This window comes from Asparagus officinalis, chromosome 10, assembly GCF_001876935.1.
Source record: "Asparagus officinalis chromosome 10, Aspof.V1, whole genome shotgun sequence".
Lineage (NCBI taxonomy): Eukaryota > Viridiplantae > Streptophyta > Magnoliopsida > Asparagales > Asparagaceae > Asparagus > Asparagus officinalis.
Window position 1 is genome coordinate 71912335 of NC_033803.1, and position 20752 is coordinate 71933086.

At 39.5% G+C, this 20752-nt stretch overlaps 1 pseudogene; it reads left to right on the plus strand.

The window, feature by feature from the left end:
* On the plus strand, window positions 4025–7387 carry LOC109825792 (annotated as a pseudogene).

A 20752-nucleotide genomic window follows, 5' to 3' on the forward strand; every position in this document is an offset into this window, starting at 1 on the left:
TGACCGGATCATTAAGGCCTCGTTTCCAGAGATTATGCCCAAATGAGACTTGAAATAAATCAAGTGTTGAATCGGCGAACTCTTCCCTTCAAACGGTGTGAAGTTAATCAGATTGAATTTGGTCGGGTATGGTATTGAATCCCATTCCCTCGGATAAGGACATGGAATACCCGTCTTCTTAACTTCTTGAGCCGTCATCAAAGCATTGATTTTGTCTTCAAGTTTTTGCATTTTCCCGTCATCGTCTTCATTTCTTTCTGAATGATGTCGAGTAAAGATAATTGGACCACCCCCAGTGAGAGGTGCTATTGAACCACCCCCAATATCGTTATTGGGAGGATCCGTTAAACCACCCCCAGCGTTATTGCCATTGGGAGGTGTATCAGCCATAATGACTTCATCCACCTCTGGATCACTGTCATCTACAACATTCCGAGTGTGGTGGCTGGATTCAAATCGCTGATTGGACTCAGGAGGTTGAGGCTGTTGAGTTAACAGTTCTCTCATTTGTTGGATAGCCAACTTCATTTCTGTCTTCACTTCAGCTCTAATTTCTTCACGTTGTTTGGCTAGAGCTTCCTGAAGTATTTGAGTGAACTGATCAGCAGTGATTGTGAATACTTCTCTGATTTGTCCTGTGCTAGACATTGTATCATCAGAAGCGATTGCAGAATAAGTGTCCGAGAATTCATCCTCCGAGGACATTCCTTCTTGCATTCTCTTGTAGTCTCTGCGTCTGATAGCTCCTAATTGGAGTCGAGACATCCTTTGAGCAATTCTTGGATTGACTTTTCCTTTCGGGGAAAAGTCGGGATTTGAGTCACTTGAATGCTGTTTAGACTTTCTTCTATCAGCCACGTTGATGGTGACTTCAGGGAATTCATCATTTTGGACAGCTGCTCTTCTTTTGCGGAAATGTCTCGGCTTAGGTTTCGATAATACAGAGACTTTTCGTGGGATGACTTCTCGTTTGAAACAGTCACATTCTGATAATGCTGTTTTAACGAGTCGCGCACAGGAACAACGAGAGTTTATCTCTCGAATAACTCTCTTTCGAAAATTATTCACAACCCCAACTTGATAATACGATTCATCGGTATGATTGCCAAAAAATCGTATCGTCTGTTGGCATGATCTCCCAGGTATGACGATATCATTTGGTGAATGCGTCTTCTTCTGGGGGTATAAAACCTTGTTGGCATTCTCAGGACAATTTATTTTTGTCTTTGAGCGATCCAAGGTTATGTTGGGAGTCGCACGTCTAAAACCACCCATTTGCGGGTATGGGGTCTTAACGGGCTCCGAATGCTGATTTTGCATAAGTCCAGACTTTGGAATCCAAACTTGGCGGAGTTTCGGTGGTTCTTTGGTCACCGTTTCCTTCCTCCTTTCTCGTCTTTGTTGTGAGAGAGCACGAATAAGAGCAGCGTTTGCACGACGTTTTCGTATACGCTCTTTGAGGGTTGAACGAGTCCTTTTGACAATAGTCCATTCCTCCGTCGTGAGTTTGGCAGAGATATGAGTGATTGGTTGTTGAGACAACTGAACTACTCGATGTCTCCTCGACTTTAGGTCCGCGTGATAACGAACCCCGTCGGTTTGTTCCAAGGCTTTAGCCATTTGGCGAGCACGGCGTTGGCGTTGTCTCTGACGAGCTCTTTTCGTCAATGCCGGCGGGCTTTGATTTAATGACTCTTTAACTGGAGAAGAGTCATTATGAGCAGAGAGGTTGCGAGTAGAATTCTCAGCAACAATTAAGCGAAAGTCTTCATCTGTAGGGTTTGACAACTTCGACAAAGATGAAATCTTCCTGCATTTGCGAGGCAAAGAAGATTTTACAGATGAGAATAACAAATACTCCTCGAACTTCGCTTGGTCGAACTCGTACTCGACTGTTGATTCAACCAGGATCTTGATGGTTGGCTGCGACACGACGGTCTCGGCAGCGAGACCGTTGGCTCCCACTGTGGTCGCCAGTTTGTTTTCGCCAAAAGTCGAATTTGTTGTCGAATTCATTATATCTTCGGTCGATTACAATAAATTCAAAGAAAACAGCCTTTTTATAAGACTCTTTTACACAACAAAAAGAAAATTACAACTCTTGAGAAAATAAACGCAGGATCGTTGTTTGGATCACTGCTTTCGTGGGATCTTTGCCTGTGCCGGGAGCGCTTTGACTCGTGGACCACCAAGTCACAGATTCTGATTGAACCGTGAGGGGTTTATGATTCTGACTTCGTTTATCGAAGTGAGAAATTGAAACGATATCTTATCGATGTAAGATAGTCGTTCTTCTTGAAATCAAGTCAAAGCTCAATTTCAAGGATTGGCCGTAAGATCAGCACCTCTGCTCTCTGGATTGCTCTGAAGTACTCACAATGATCAGCCTTGGATCTCTCTGCCCGAATCCCCTTCTGAAAATGGCCTTCGGGGGTATTTATAACCCTCTGGATGAACAGTGCTCGCGAGACAGCATTTGCTGTCTCGGCGGGGGGAGACAGTAAATACTGTCTCGGAAACAGTAACTGCAGGCAGTTTTCGTTTTAACTGCCTTCCCACGTTTCAAACTTCGTTATTTTGGCAGTTATCCACGTGATTCTCGCCCACGACGTTTCCCACGTTCTTGAACAGTTAGTGGCACGTGTAGGGCAGTTACAAAGGCGGTTTTGACCATCTGAAAACTATCTCACGTGCGAGACAGTAAATTCTGTCTCGCACGGCGAGACAGCAACTCGCGTGGGCGAGACAGTAAAAGTCTGTCTCGCCCGCGAGACAGTAAAGACATATCCTCACATTACAAATAAATATATATTAAAACACACTAAAGAAAGTAAAAAATATATATTTAAAAAAAAATCCAGATATTCTGGAACTGGCTTTTCTGAACGATGTACTTGCTCCACAGTTACACGGCTTTGTGTTGCTCGCGTGGGCGAGACAGTAAAAGTCTGTCTCGCCCGCGAGACAGTAAAGACATATCCTCACATTACAAATAAATATATATTAAAACACACTAAAGAAAGTAAAAAATATATATTTAAAAAAAAATCCAGATATTCTGGAACTGGCTTTTCTGAACGATGTACTTGCTCCACAGTTACACGGCTTTGTGTTGGTAACTGTTGGATCAGTAACAAGGACGGATGTGGGCTGGGGTTCTTTTATTATTTTTGGGCCGTGCGAAGATAAAAAAAAGAAATTCAATGGCCGAAAATTCTGTTGCGGGTGTACAATTAAATTATTATATCAAGCCAGAGGACAGCAAACCGTTTGTTTATTGCTTTGGTTGTTGTGTGTCTGTCTGTCTGATTGTAAAATTCTACCATAATAAATGATATGAAGTGGGAAAAGCTATGCTTAGACTAACCAATAATAATGATGATATTGCTGAGTCATTATATGTTATGGTAAAAAATTTGATACATGGTTGGTTGTAAAGCAGTTGAAACATTGCGTCTAGTATATACAAAGTTGATTAGTGTTATTTATTCTGCTGAAACATATGAGATATATTACCCTCAAAGGGTTTGTCGGTAAATCTAATTATTCTGCTGAATAATTAGATTTTCTTAGGCAAAAAATGGACGACTGAATTAGTTCTAGTTTGAACCATCTTATCCATAATTTAAAAGAGCACTAGTTTAACATAAAACTAAGTCAAGACCGGTCCTGTACTGACCTAGTTCTATATTACAATTTGCCAAAAAAAGCATAAATGTTACCAACATGCATTCCCTATCACATTGCTGAATTTTCAAACTCATGCTTTGTGCAAGTAGGAATTTATAAATTTTTCACTAGAAGAGGAAGCAGACAGCACTTGTTTTTTGTGTATTTGTCACGTTGAAAAATTAAAAGCTAGCCAGCTACCTAGAAAGGACACATTTGCATGGTTAGCTAGCTTACACTACGCCTTCACTCTGCAAGTGGTCCTGTATACGTAACATTTTTTGGGTCTAGCTTTAACCTGAATTTTTTTGGTGGGTTGGGTTGTTTGGGCTCGTTATATAAAGCCCACCTCCTCTCTCAATCCCTTTCATAGCTAGTTTCATGTGCGCATCTCTTGATCACTCTCACTCTCACCACTACAATATGTCTCTATCTTGGCTCTCTCTCTCCTCCTTTTGTGCCATCTTGGCCCTTGCGTACCCCCCTACGCTCTCGGAAGCGGCTAGAGCCTTCTTCGTGTTCGGTGACTCTCTGGTGGACAATGGCAACAACAACTACTTAGCCACCACCGCACCACCGCCCGAGCCGACGCCCCGCCCTACGGCATCGATCACCCGACCCACCGGCCCACGGGCCGCTTCTCCAACGGTCTAAGCATCCCCGACATTATCAGTTAAGTAGGAGAGAGACTTTAAGATGGTACCAGAGGAATATACACGTACCTCACGCTTAAATTCTATCAGACACTTATTTGAAAACATGCACCGTAGACACGTTACACCCGGTTGACCTAGGACTCTATTTTTTTTTTTGTGTAATTGAAGAATTCTAAGAATTAATTATGAAGTTGACAAATTTTGATGACGTGTATCAGGTGAATACCTTGGGGCTGAGCCCACATTGCCCTACTTGAGCCCACAGCTCACAGGAGACGCGCTACTCGTCGGTGCAAACTTCGCTTCCGCTGGGATTGGAATTCTCAACGACACTGGATTCCAATTTGTAAAAAAATCCAATCATAATTGTATTTTATAGTTTACACATTTAGATTTAGGGAAAATTTGCAAAATAGTCCGTTTTTGCTAATTATTTAGCAAAATAGACCGTTTTGCTAAATAATTAGCAAAATAGACATCTTTAAAAAAAAAAGAGGTCGATTTTGAAAAACAAGACTCAGAAAACATACGGGACTACTTAATCACGGATTAGTGACTCAGAAAACAAGACTCAGCAAAATAGTCTTGTATGTTTAGAGCCAACTTAATCACGGATTAGTGACTCAGAAAACATACGGGACTAGGGACTAGTAGTCCCGTATGTTTTCTGAGTTCATTTCAATGTTTTGTGAATTTCTGAGTTCATTAATCCGTGATTAAAACATACTAGACTACTAGTCTCATATGTTTTCTGAGCTGTTTTGCAAAATAGACATCTTTTTAGCATGTTGACCTGTTGTACATGCTCAGTGCTCACTAATAATTATATCAAAAATTTCCCCCGATTTCAGCTAAATATTATCAGGATCAGCAAGCAATTAGAGTACTTCGAGCAGTATCAACAGAGATTAAGCAGCTTGATCGGTGCAGACGAGGCCACGAGACTAGTCAACGACGCGCTCGTTCTGATAACTCTCGGAGGCAACGATTTCGTTAACAATTATTATCTGGTTCCTTACTCCGCCAGGTCTCGCGAGTTCTCGCTACCAGATTATGTTCAGTACCTGATATCTGAGTACAAGAAAATACTCGCGGTATATATTAATTTCTACAATCACCTGTTTAATTAAAACTCCTTTCGTGTGTTTGTTTATTCCCTCGAAGTAGCAATTTTTGGGAGGTGAGATGAGGAAGTGAATTTTTTTTTTACTGCAAAAATACTGGTAGTGGACGGTACGATGCGATCGAAATTAATAAGACGAGGGGACCCTTTTTTTGTTGGCGTGACGAAATTAATTGATGGGGGGAAGGACTTCAATTTGATTTGGATCGGTGAAGTTATGAAGATTTTGGGCCCACTACAATACTTTTTGACTTTGTTATAGGGACCCAAAATATGACATCAACAGGGAGAACATGTGAGTTGTCCACATCCTATTGCATAATGAGTTGTCCATCATTATGCAACTCATTATTTACGGTAGTGAGAGGAGGATTATCTGCAATTTATCCTTTTCAAAGATACTAATACATAATAATGAACAGGTTGAGATACTAATACTATATACAAATTGTGAATTTGGTTGCAGAGGCTGTACGATATAGGGGCCCGCCGGGTCCTGGTCACCGAAACCGGCCCCCTGGGCTGCGTTCCGGCGGCGCTAGCGCTGAGGAGCCCGAGCGGCGACTGCGCCGTGGAGCTCATAAGAGCCGCAAACCTCTTCAACACTCAACTGGAGCAGATCATCAACGAGCTCAACTCTGAGGCTGGGTCTGACGTGTTCGTTGCCGGCGATGCGTTTAAATCCCACATGAACTTTATCAACGACCCTCAAGCCTATGGTAACAATTATTATTATTATTATTATTATTATTATTATTATTATTATTTTGGATTTGTATACTCTTCGGTTGACATGAAATAGAGCTGTAAAGTAAAATTGTTACATTTTTAAGGGTTAATTGCGAGTGAATCCATAACGAGATACTTCAGGGGGGGCTACGCGCAATTAGCTCATTTTTAATGTTTGGTTAGCAAAATTACACCTGAAAATTGTAATTAGATTCTCGTCTTAGGGGCTGTTTGGTGCGTTTTTTTAACTCGGAGGAAAAGTTTTACACCGCCTCCACATCAGATTTTTCGTGGCCACGTAGGATATAAGCTTTCCGTCGGTTTTTTTCCCATCTTTGGTACGCTAGGGTTGAAGAAGGGAAACTCGGTGAAAATCGCCGTCACATCAGATTTTTTTCTCTCCCCCAATTCCTTCCTCAACCTCGTGAAATCGACAAAAACTGCAGCCACGTCGGCTTTTTGCCATATAAACAAAAGTTTTCCCTTTTTTTCCATACGAACCAAACACAAGAAAAATAAATACATTAGTTTCTCACCATTTTTTTTTGTGCGAACCAAAGCGAAACAATCTATTTCTTGAAAAAGTTTGAAAAACTCAAAACTTGTGTTTTTGTACATGGAAATGCATTTCCCTATATCTAGGAAACGAACCAAACAGCCCCTATAGGAAAAGCTACGGTGTCCAATAATGTTGTGTTTTGACTTTGACAAAAACATTTCTTCAAAAATAAAATAAAAGTATATTTATCCCGACTGACGGTTCTGTACCTGTGTTTTTCTGCATGCAATATCTGTTGTGTTTACGAGTACAATTTGTTGAATATTGTTTCAGGGTTCGTGACGTCGAAGATCGCGTGTTGCGGTCAAGGACCCTATAACGGGATAGGACGCTGCACCGCCGCGTCGAACCTCTGCCCGAACAGAGACGAGTACGCGTTCTGGGATCCGTACCACCCGACGGAAAAGGCGAGCCGGATAATTGTGAGCCAGTTCATGACCGGATCCACCGAGTACATGAAACCAATGAACCTGAGCACCATGTTGGCTATGGATCCTAGAACTTAAGCGTGTGCTATTGTGTGATTTTTTTTATTATTATTATTATGTGCATCAATATTTCTCAAGATTTAGTAATTGGTTTAAGTTTGGAGTGATTTGTTGTTAAAGAGTTTAATATTGGCTAGTGAATTGGAATGGATGCAGTGATTTATAAAAAAAAAAAAAAACTTTTTTCTCTCTCATGTTGAAATAGATGATCCATAGCGTAGGCCCATGTATTCAACTGGGCCGAAAGGCCGTTTAGCCTTGGATTGTAATGGTCCAATTTATCTGTTACCTTTCAAGCAAAAGAACGTGCAAAATATTAAACCGTTACCCAATCGATTATCCATCATGCAAACCATTAATTGTTCGACGATGATTTAATTTATGTAACGTTATTAATTGTAGAGTTCGATGTAGGAAACGCATCCCAAATTGCTATTTAGCAATTAAATCAACAAACATTCTTACCACAATTTTATTGAAAAGTTTCCTTATTGTTGAGGGTAATAATATAATAGGAGCAATTGATTAAAAGATAGGGGAGCGATTCGATTATAAGAGCATCTCCAACAGCTTCCCCATTTCTTATTTTTGGAGAATTTAGTTAGGTTTTTGGTCCAACAGATTCTCCATCTCATTTTCCAAAATAGGAATGAATGAGAAAAAATGGGGAAGCTTCCCCAAATCTACAACATTCTCCAAATTTTTGGAGGAAAAATTAGATTCTTCAAAATGGGGAAGCTATTGGAGTTGGTGTAAAAATAATTTAGAGAATATGACTTTTGCTTCCCCATTTTGAAGAAAATTTTAGAGAAGCTGTTGGAGATGCCCTAAGCTTTTAAATCCTGTTCTTAAGTCAACATTTAGAATATTCTAGGAATAAGAAAGGATAAAAAGAAAAAAAAAACAAAATCTATATTGCAAAATTACAATGTTAATTATGTGACTTTAAATTATATTCTCATGTCATGATTTTAGAAATCTCAAGAAATAAGAAATAAAATCTCTATAGCAGAATTACAATTTTAATTACCCCCCAAAATTACTATAAGAAGTGGGACTTATTCCCCATTCATTCATTTTTTTTCACCATCCTTGCTAACTTATTATATACTACTATATAGATACCTAGAATAAAGATAATATTTTACTTTTTAAATAATACTCTAGCAGGAAAATCACTAAAATTCGAGGTCTACTAATTAAGGTGACAAGTAAAAATGCTAGAGATTGACAGAATAAAAAAGTCTTCTATTAATTTTTTACAAGCATAGAATTAGTTTTTTGTGGTCGAGTGTTATTTTCATGGGCCAAAAACTTGAACATAGCGATTTTTATACTTTGACATGTCATTGCAGACTAAGCATCCTTTTTACGGGCTGAAAATTCAAACTTAAAAAGTAGCATTAATATTTTTCTCAAATCCGCTTTAAAAACATCATTAATGGTATTTAATTAAACTCGGACCGCTCTGATACCATATCACCCATCCGCTATCCCAAGACTCGGAAGATCATAATTTTATACTCTTAACAATAACATAGGCTAGCTTTATACACATCTTGTGTATAGGTTGAAAATTATATTCTCATGAAATAATTTTATACAATGTACATACAAAAATCTCCTAAGTGGAGGAATGAACTAGCAATTTAAGCTTTTATGTTCATCCTTATCCACAAACTGTTTCCAAAGGATACCCATCTTGTTCCAACAACCAATCTATTAGACTAATTACACACACACTATGATGACAATGGGGGAAAAAGTGATCTTTCAAAAGCTTTTGAGGAGAAGGGAAATAAATAAATTAAGAAAGCATACATAAAATTAATATATATATTTACGAGCAAAAATTAAATAATCCTTTCTCTTGCACCAAATGCACCGATATTCCACCGACACAAATCTTTTACTTTGGGGGGTCGGCGATCTTCATGTGTTGGCGTTCTTTGTCCTAAGCTGTCCACGTGTACTCCATACAAATTGGATGTAGGAAAATATATTCTCTATGAAACTTTAGTTGTACCGTTGTTGTTATTATTGCCATTTGTTTAGGGCGAAGACTTTTATCCTCTCTATGGTTTGGATCCTCTTCAACCTTCAATGGCGTAGCTCATGCTTTTGTGATTGGTGATAATTAAGAAAACCATGATTAAGACTAACACTCTCTAATAAAAATTAACATGTTTAAATTCTTAAAGGGAATGCCTCGAAGGCAAAAGGGTACGGAGAGGCATTATTATTTAACCCATCATCCTTATCCACGCTATAGGGTTTATAGTGGACTTGAGAAATATTTCTAAAGTTCTAATCAATTGCAGAGAAATTAATCATGCAAACTGGTGTTGTGCGCAGCGGAAATTTCGGCAGCACCTCCGGTACGCAAGGTGCACAACAAGAGATTAGATCACAATGGAATTCTTGTTTCTCAAAGGGAACAAGAACCAAAAGCCAGATATCTCATCAAAGTGAGATATCAGCTCTTCCTCTCGTCAGCTCTAGGACTGCGCGTCGAGGGATCCTACAAGCTATTACAAATCACGGCAAGAACACAAATTTTACGTGGTTCGGCAAATAGCCTACGTCCACGGGGCAAGGAGGGGGAGATCTACTATTAGAGGGAGAGATACAATTGGGGTTTACAATCTCACAAATAAAACCCTCTCACAAACCCTCAGATCCCTCACACAGATACTCTCTCAAAGGGATGCACAAAACAAAGAACTACTATAAAAAGGATTTATCCTTCCTTGCACTGATCTCCTTCAGCCGCAAAAAAACACACCAGCCCTTTGCTGTCTTCGTAGCCGCCCAAAAGCACCCGCACCTTTTTGGCTCACCAAACTAGGTTAAAGCCAAGCTATATATATATAGCTGCAGCCCTAGAAAAAATCCAGTCCGAATAAACAATTCACTCGACCCGATATTTCACGCGACTCAACTCTCACAAATGTTTCTCGTGCTCACATGGACGTGGGTCCCTCCACGTTCACAATTCTCAACCTCGGCGAAGTTTTCTCAAAACTGAACCGACACCTAAGCAACCAAAAGTCCCACTTATTGTGTCCAGTACAAACTCAATCCACAACAAGTCGAGAACCCGAACGAGAGTCCAAACAGTCTCACCCCCATCAAAATCAACTCACCAAACCGGCTGCATCATAAAGATTGCCTACGTATCCTCTTGCCCAAGGAATCAAGCCGTCCGTAGTTCAACCAAATGGCCTCCAAAGGCCTCAACACCGAAGAATGTTCAAAAGTTCCAAACAATGACCAAACTTCACTCCGGAAATAACTTTGGTCAACATATCTGCAGGGTTGTCCTTCGTGTGGATCTTCTCCAATATGACGTCTCCTTCATCCAAAACGTCACGAACAAAATGGAATCTGACATCGATGTGCTTCATATGCGCATGATAAACCTGGTTCTTCGCCAAATAGATAGCTGACATGCTATCACAATATACCCGAAGGGTCTCCGTGCCCGATCCCAAGTTCTCCAATAATCCCTGCAACCACAAAGCTTCCTTCACAGCTTCAGTCAACGCCATATACTCTGCCTCCGTAGTAGAGAGAGCCACTGTAGACTGAAGTGTGCATCTCCAACATACCGGTGCTCCCTGCTAGTGTAAACACATATCGCTAGTAGACCGGCGCTTGTCCTGATCCCCAGCATAATCAGAATCCACATAACCAATACAATCCTGCCTGTTCTTCTCATTCTTCTGAAATACCAAACCAACATCCACGGTACCTTTGATATACCGTAGAATCCACTTCACGGCCTCCCAATGACCCTTCCCGGGTTGTGCATGTATCTGGATACCATGCTCACGGCCTGTGACAAATCTGGCCTTGTACACACCATCGCATACATCAAGCTACCCACAGCATGGCATATAGAACTTTGACATGTATTTGTTTGCGTCAAAAGTTGGTTTTGTTATGGAATTCATTATATCTTCGCGTCGATTACAACAAATTCAAAAGAGATAGTCTTTTATTAAGACTTCTTTTACACAACAAAAGGAAAATTACAACTTTTTAGAAACAAACACAGGATCGTTGTTTGGATCGCTGCTTGCGTGGGATCTTTGCCTGTGCCGGGAGCGCTTTGACTCGTGGACCACCAAATCACAGATTCTGATTGAACCGTGAGGGGTTTAATGATTCTTCTTCGTTTATCGAAGTAAGAATTTGAAGCGAATATCTTATCGATGTAAGATGTTCACTCTTCCAAAGATCAAGTCTGAGCTTAGATCTCTAGGAATGGCCAAAAGCTTCTTGAGGATGTTTGTGAGAAGAAAGACTCTCTCTCTTGCTCTAAATTCACCAAAACTCAAGGCCTCTGCTCTAATCTGCTTGAAATGCTCCGCCCCTGTCCATGATGACCATAGGGGGTATTTATAGCCTCCTTAGACGATAACTGAAGAAATAGCCGGTCAATAACTGCTCTCTTAGGCGCGGCAGCTGATGCTGTCGCGGCTAAAGGGCGCGACAGTCGACACTGTCGCGGCAAAGAGCGCGGCAGTCGACACTGCCCCGGCTAAAGGGCGCGGCAGTCGACACTGCCGCGGCTAAAGGGGCAGTTACACCCACGTTCATACGTGTTTGAAACAGTCTCCCACGACCTTTACCACCTTTTTCGTGGTAACTGCTTTTCCACATCAGCACACGTTCTATTTCTGATACCTCCACGGACTTTAAATAATCATCAGATAACTGGATTATAACTGCTGTAGCATCCTGCTTTAACTGCCGCCGGCACCATAGGTTGGCAGCGGTTAAGCCGCGACACCATAGGCTGCCGCGCCTTAGCCGCGGTACGCTGGTCTGCCGCGGCCTTAGCCGCGGCACCTGGTCTCCGCGCCATAGCCGCGGCACCATGTCCTGCCGCGCCGCCATATGTTGGCTTGATGACGTGTATATTATTCTTCTAAATCGTCTTGATGTGTGTTTGAATGTCTGTAAGCATTTTTTGACGCCTACAGATACCCCCTCCAAAGTATCTCAGACTCATCATTTCTTTTAGAGAGGAGTCTGGGATACTTTGGATATGATAGGCTTTCCCTGCAATTTCTCCAGTTCTTTGTTGAGGAAATTGCGTAGAATGGTCTGTGAATGGCTTCAATCCTTGACTTCTTTATCTTCTTAGTCTACTCAATGCTTTGTAGAATAGCTAAGATTCCTCCGTGCTGGTTATCGCGTGCCCGTCGTCGAAGTCTTGAATCAGAACTGTTGTTGAAGAATGAGAAATAGTTATTACTCATATGCTCTATTGGAGTGTTCGAAACAGTTTAACCTCATTACCCGTTGGGAGTTCAAGGAGATGCAGTTTATACTCATATACTCATCGGAGTGTTCGCGGAAGTAGTTTAACCTCATATACCCGTTATGAGGTAACCAGGTTATCTTAAGAATATTTTGTAATATTCTCTATAAACTTCCTGTTGAATTAGGAAATAGTTTAGACTCGTATACCTATTGGAGTATTCTGTCTCTGTTTGTTGTAGAGATGAACCCGATAATGGAGAGAAGAATTTTATATTCTATCCCCTGGTCTCTGTTGTTTGGTAGAGATGAACCGATGATGGAGAGGAAGAATTTATATTCTATCTCCTGGTCTCTTGTTTTTTGGTAGAGATAAACCGGAATCGGAGAGGAAGAATTATATTTCTATCTCCTGGTCTCTTGTTTGTTGGTAGAGATAAACCCGGAATCGGAGAGGAAGAATTTATATTCTATCTCCTGGTCTCTTGTTTGTTGTAGAGATGAACCAGGAATTGGAGAGGAAGAATTTATATTCTATCTCCTGATCTCTTGTTTGTTGGTAGAGATGAACCCAGAATCAGAGAGGAAGAATTTATATTCTATCCCTGATGTAAAGAAAACTCAAAGTGGATATTCCACTTAGAGAATCTGGACGGGTTTGAATAATCCTAACTGTCATAAGGTTGATTATTCAACTGAAAGGACCTCCGTTGGTGGAATGAATCGAGAGAGACTTTGGCTTGTGGTCCTAACTGTAGTAAGGTTTGACCAAGTAGGAGTTTGAGACGATCCTAACTGTTTAAAGGTTTGATCGTTCAATTTGTGGACTCTCGTTCATGGAAGGAATCGAGAGGGGATTTTGGCTTTGGTCCTAACTGTTTAAAGTTTTGAGCAAAATGGGAATTTGAGACGATCTTAACTGTTTAAAGGTTTGATCGTTCAATTTGAGGACCTCTCGTCATGAACGAATCGAGAGGGGATTTGGTTTTGGTCCTAACTGTTTAAAGTTTGACCAAAATGGAATTTGAGACGATCCTAACTGTTTAAAGTTTGATCGTTCAATTGTGGACCTCTCGTTCATGGAACGAATCGAGAGGGGATTTTGTTTTGGTCCTAACCGTTTAAAGGTTTGACCAAAATGGAATTGAGACGATCCTAACTGTTTAAAGGTTTGATCGTTCATTTGTGGACGCTCTCGTTCATGGAACGAATCGAGAGGGGATTTTGGCTTTGGTCCTAACTGTTTAAAGGTTTGACCAAATGGGAATTTTGTGAGGGAAGATTGATCTAAAGCGGTGATCGAATCTCATCTCAGCAAAAGAGTATTCAGAAGTCATAGTAGGAGTTTAGTGGTTATCACTTTGTTCATAATGATCGCGGTTGACAACCTATTCACGAGATGGCTCGCATAAACCAACGCTTCGGCCCAAAAGGATCTTGACAATCCACTCTGTGTCATCATACATCGCACCTTCTCTAGCAAGGTACGGTTCAACCTTTCAGCCACCCCGTTCTGTTGCAGTATCTCACGTACTGTGAAGTATCGTCTAATGTCGTGATCCCGGTAAAACTGCAGAAATGGATCACTCTTATACTCTCCACCGTTATCTGAATGTAGAGTCTTCACCTTTCTACCTGTCTGCAGCTCCACTTTCTTCTTCCACTCCACAAAAATATCCAGGACCTGATGTTTATGCTTCATCGGGTATACCCAATTTCTCCTGGAATAGTCATCAATGAAAGTGACAAAATAGTTGGCCCCACCAAGTGATGTGTGCTTGGAAGTTCCGAGCAAATAATACAAATTGCTCCTTCTGACGCCCTTCATCACAATCATGGACCCCAATGTGACCTTCAAACGTGCATCCTCCAAGGTCACTTTATAGCCAGATGCCACCAAAGCTCCTAGTGAAATGATGTTCTTCGACAACTGCGGAACGAACCTCACTTCTTCCAACTCCCGCACCATCCCGTCACTCATCTTAATCCGAACGGTACCAATACCACCAATAGAGCATGCATGTCCGTTACCCATGAGCACAACATCCTCTCTTTCCAACTTCTGAAAGCTGGAGAACCAATCCCTCCTAGGGCAAACGTGGTATGAAGCACCCGAATCCAACATCCACTCTGTAGAGTTGGCAACACAAACTGACGGTAGTGCAGACAACGAATAGCCCGAAGAATCCGAATCTGAATTGTTACCACTAGTCTTGACAACATTCACCTTTGAAGCTTGTACAGCTTTCCCCTTATTCTTCTCGGCTCGATCTAACTTTGGGCATTCAGCTTTCCAATGTCCATCCTCTTTACAAAAGGCACACTGATTCCTACGAATCCCACGATGTGCACCTCTAGACTGCGACCTCCTGCTTCGGTTTGAACCACGGCCATGAACTACTAATGCATCTCCCGATGCCTTCTCGGAGGACTCATCAACACTCTTCCTCAACTCATAATTCACCAACGCTGAGGTCACCTCCTTGTAACTAACAGTAGTTCTTCCATTAATCATAGTTAGGACAAAAGTACCATAATCATCCTCGGGCAATGAACACAAAAGTAGCATCGCCTTGTCTTCATCCTCAACCATGATATCTACATTGGCCATATCCGAAATTAGCTTCGTGAAGTTGTTAACATGCTCCCGAATGGAAACTCCCCTCTTCATCTTGAATTGGTAAAACCTCTTCTTCAAGTGAAGCCGATTCTCAATGCTCTTAGTAAGATACTTTTCATTGAGTGTTTCCCACATCTTCTTCGCCGACGTCTCGTTCATCACGTCATAAATAAGATCCGACGTCAAGCATGACCGAATAACTTCACACGCCCTACTATTCATCTTCTTCCAAACCTTAGCTTCCATCTCGGCAGGTTTCTCTTGTAACTCAAGAGTCTCCTCCAAATTCTGAGCGTCCAAGGCGTCCATCACCTGACACCTCCACAATCCAAAGTTAATCTTGCCGTCGAACTTCGGAACATCAATCTTCATGTTATTGATGCTCAAACTATGTATCGTCTTCGTAAGAGACGATCCCGATGTGCTTGTTTCTCCCATGTTGTCGATCTAATCTTCAAATAGGAATCCTTCAGCGAATCCTTCGAACAAGCTCCCAAGTCCAACCCGGAGCTCTGATACCACTTGTTGTGCGCAGCGGAAATTTCGGCAGCACCTCCGGTGCGCAAGGTGCACAACAAGAGATTAGATCACAATAGAATTCTTGTTTCTCAAAGGGAACAAGAACCAAAAGCCAGATATCTTATCAAAGTAAGATATCAGCTCTTCCTCTCATCAGCTCTAGGACTGCGCGTCGAGGGATCCTACAAGCTATTACAAATCACGGCAAGAACACAAATTTTACGTGGTTCGGCAAATAGCCTACGTCCACGGGGCAAGGAGGGGGAGATCTACTATTAGAGGGAGAGATACAATTGGGGTTTACAATCTCACAAATAAAACCCTCTCACAAACTCTCAGATCCCTCACACAAATACTCTCTCAAAGGGATGCACAAAACAAAGAACTACTACAAAAAGGATTTATCCTTCCTTGCACTGATCTCCTTCAGCCGCAAAAAAACACACCAGCCCTTTGCTGTCTTCGTAGCCGCCCAAAAGCACCCGCACCTTTTTGGCTCACCAAACTAGGTTAAAGCCAAGCTATATATATATAGCTGCAGCCCTAGAAAAAATCCAGTCCGAATAAACAATTCACCCGACCCGATATTTCACGCGACTCAACTCTCACAAATGTTTCTCGTGCTCACATGGACGTGGGTCCCTCCACGTTCACAACTGGTATGCGGACTAATAGCATCTCTTCCTTCAAACGAGATTTTCAAGTTGAAAATCCCAGTTATTGGAGAGGATTAATTCCAGTAGCGATTTTGTGAGAGAGGACATTTTACTGTTATAAAATCTCTCGCGCCTTTTGTAAGAGCAACAAATAGTTTTTCTGTTTGCTTCTTTTGAGAGATCTCAAGTTAAGATCTACTCTTTTATAAGCTTTGTAATCTTCTTTAAATATAAAGGGAATTATTCGTGTGGCTCCCGAGGACGTAGACAAGTTGTCGAACCTCGTTAAAACTCGGTGTTCTCTGTTCTTGTTATTTTTTGATTTGTTGTGATCTATTTTTTCCATTCCTTAACACAAGATCGGGTAGGACAAATTCCGCAGAGGGTTCATATTTGACAGGTGGTCGAATAGCTAAGGAGCAATTGTACCAACGTTTGGTAGCTTGAATCCCCGACAACGGGTATCAGAGCGTATCTGATATTTCCTAACATTAAAAACATGTTTAAATTCTTTAAGTGCATGCCTCGAAAGCAAAAGGGTACGGAGAGGCATTATTTAACTCATCATCCTTATCCACGCTGGGGTTTATAGTGGACTTGAAATATTTCCAAGTTCTAATCAATTGCAGAGAAATCATGCAAACTGGTATGTGGACTAATAACATCTCTTCCTTCAATATATATATGTCCCGCCATTATAAATTTTCCTATATATATAGTTCATGCAAACAAATATACATCATGATAAGATATTATTAACTCATAATGCATCTACAATCAAAGATGCCATATATAGAGGATATTCCTAGTTGTGCACTATATATATGGATGATCACAACGAGCCTTCACCAATTGCTTAATGTTGCTTATACTTCATGAAGTTGCTTAACGAGTTCTCATAGATCAATGCATTCTTGTATATTATTAATTTAAAAAGTTTCTTTGTGGATAGAAGATTTTAGCACGTAAACTTCCAGGAGAAATTCTTTTGATAAACTAGAGCTAAGTTCTTTGTGTGGATTCTTGACATTGTCCACCTTATAAAAGTAGCAAGGGTAAGAAATTATGTATGTTTTCTCCCATGCATTTACATGATCACATATAAATATAATCCACTATGCATGATAGCAACTTGAGAGTGACCTTTGACGTTGGTCAAGCCGGCCTATATATGGAGTTTTATTATTCTATAGATATTTTGATTTCAGGGATGAATTAAAGATTTTGGATTTTGATGAGATGTTTCTCAAAATTTTATACTCATCATAAGTTAATTTGATGGATCCATTCTCCCCATTTGATCTTAGATTGAGGCCATAATTAGCAAAAACATGTTATATTATTTGTGTTCTTAAATTCTTACTTCTCATTTTCCCCCTCCATATTCGTACGTAGTATCTTGCTTTTCTCAAGTATTCTGCACTTATGCAAATTCCATGATTTATATGTAAGCATATTTACAAACAATATATGCTATAAATTTGAATAAACTGAATGCGGAAGAGATCGGTATACCTCCGGCCATTGACGCCATTGCTTGGAGATGCCTTGACGCTCTGTGTTTTGGTGTTCTTCTAAGCTCTCAAACACTCTTATGATGGTGTACAGAAAATAACAAGAGAGAGTAATTAAGCTTAGGGACCCAAAACCCTTTTTAATTGTATTTATAGATATGCTCCCATCAAGCACACACTTAGGAGTTAGGGGTAGTTATCACAATGATCAGATTAATCATCCAAAACTTGAGCGGTTACAACAAATTATGAACGTTAGACCACTTTTATGGCTAACCATTTCATGGGTGGTTAACACCACACCATGAATCTAGGTAACAAACTCACATTATATGCTTCTGAGATTTGCTGTGATCTAGCAAAATTTCACTAATTAATCAGTGAAAAAAGTCCAAATTCAGAGTTTAGAGAGTGACGCATTGTTATGTCTAAATTAAGTATTTAATAAAAAGATAAAATTTAGCAGGCTTGAAAACATTTTTAATCCGTTTTGATTCATTGAAGTTGTGTATAAATTAATTGTTTGTTGTACCAAGAATTTTCGAATTCATTAAAGTTATATCCATTTGGTACCATGTCCCATGTCACCATATCATGTCCCATAAAACAAATTTTCCATAAAATACAAATAATTTATCAAGTTTTCCGTAAGCAATAATACAAAAATCTATTATTTAATTGTCATTGTTAATAATCTATTGTTTCGTACGTGTTTCTTTTCTTGCTAGCATAATTCGTTTTGTTTGTAGCTGAACTTTTTTTTATGTAATAAATCATTAATAATTCTCTTCATTGGAACGTAGCTACTGTATTCAAGGCTGATCATGGTTCTAAAGATTTAGTCTCATAACGTTGAGAAATACTGAACAAAAAAAGAAAAAAAAGAAAAAAAAAGCATTACATCATTCCATCAATTAGCGATAATCTTCTCTCTTTATTGATTGTAACACAACATTCCACAACACAGCAAATTAACTGAAGATTTGCTTTCCTAAACAAACATTTCCAAAAACAAAAGTACACAGAAGAAGAAGAAGAAACATTCAACAGAAGTAGACATGCATGAAAATAACTCCAAAGCCAAGAATCAGACTTGCCTAAAATCTCCGAGTAACCATCATCAACCCTTCTTCCTCTTCATCTTCATCCTCACCTCTTCTTTCTTGCCATCGAAATCCATGGCGAAACTCTTAGTCTTCATCGATAACCGGATCTTTCGATGATTCGTCGTCGACCAACGGGGAGCCATAGCCGCCATAGTCCTTTTCCCAAGAAAGATTCAGGGGTTTCAGATATGCTAACTGTCACTTTAATTTGACTCCAATTTCATAGGAGTGTGAGAAGAGAGGATATATAAATAGAGGGTTGGTCCTGAATCATTTTAATGGGAGGTATTGGTTGGTTACTCCCCACTTCTTATTGGAAGAAAAAGGAGGAGAGCCAAAGGGAAGAAGACATGCAATAGAGGACTACACCTCATATACCCTTCATTAAATTATTGGTCACCGAGGTAGGGCCTAGGTGTATCTTGTGCTAAGTATCAAAACAAGAAATGTACAAGGTGTAGCTTGGATATTTGGCTAACTAGGTTTTAAGCATGTGCAGTGCACGTTGTTGAATATCATGATTTAGGCTCTGTTTGGCAAAAGTAACTGAAAGCTAAAAGATTATAGCTGAAAGCTGTTAAGCTAGCTGAAAGCTGTGAAATTATAGCTGAAAACTGTTAGCTGTGTAGCTAGCTGATTGACTAGAGCTGTTTGGCAAAAATAGCTGTACAACTAGCTTAAATTTGTTAAATGACTAAAAAATACATGCAATATTATTGATATAAAATTAGAATTATTAGGGGTAAAAACGGAAGAAAATAATTAACAGCTCATTCCCAAAGACAAACGCTACTTGAGGTAGCTTTCCAAAAGCTACTTGCAAAAGACACAATCTCCAAAATAATCTCCTCATATTTTTGGTCACCAAACAGCTCTACTAGCTTATTGACAAAGTCAATAAGACACAAGCTCTTAGATAAGACATTTTTTTTGGTTGCCAAACAATGCCTTAGTATTTCTGGTTTATTTCATTACTAAAATTTATTTCTCAGTTCCATTTTGATTGGTTTTGCTCACTTATGTCTCTAAACATTACCATTGTGATTATTTATTTTCTTTGATATTCGTTTAAATGAACTACACCCGTTTTAAATTTTTACATTGATAATTGAATTGATAGGAAATAAATATAATCAGAAACCGATTTGAATTATCATGTTATGTTATTTGGACAGACATGAAATCAAGCTTGATTTGAGAAAGTACAGTATTGTAAAAGTAAAAAATACTTGAAAAAATAGCATTATAAAAGGAAGATGAATAATTAAAACTAATAATATAAGATGATTGGCTAAAAATGGACTAAAACGGCGCAAAAGAGACTATGGAGCTTGTTCCTATACCATAATAGATTTTAAAAAAATTAAAAATTAAAATTAATGTTAACTCCAATACATTTTTACACTGTGAAAGCATCCACATAAACCTTAAATTGAAAGTTAAATTTATATATCTTAATGAAAGGATATCAAACAACTACTCTTTTATTTGCTAAGTCTTGAATTTTTAGTCATTTTTTGTGATTTTGAATTTTTAAGGGTGTGTTTTGCAGATATTTTTAAAACTTTGAGAGTATTTTTTGAAAATTTTTAATTTTAAGTTGGGTGCTCGTGATTTTCACGTTTCATACGTTGGTGGTAAGTTTTTGAATGTTAAGATATTTCTTGCAACTCTAAAATTTGGAGGGTATTTTTTTTATAATTATTAAAACTTTGGATTGTTTTTGTAAAAATTAAATTATCAGCAGATAATTTTCAGCAATCTGCTGATAATTTCTAGATTTGATATGTACTGGTTATAGGTCTTAAAATTTTAGGATCTTTTAACGATTTTTAACTTTTG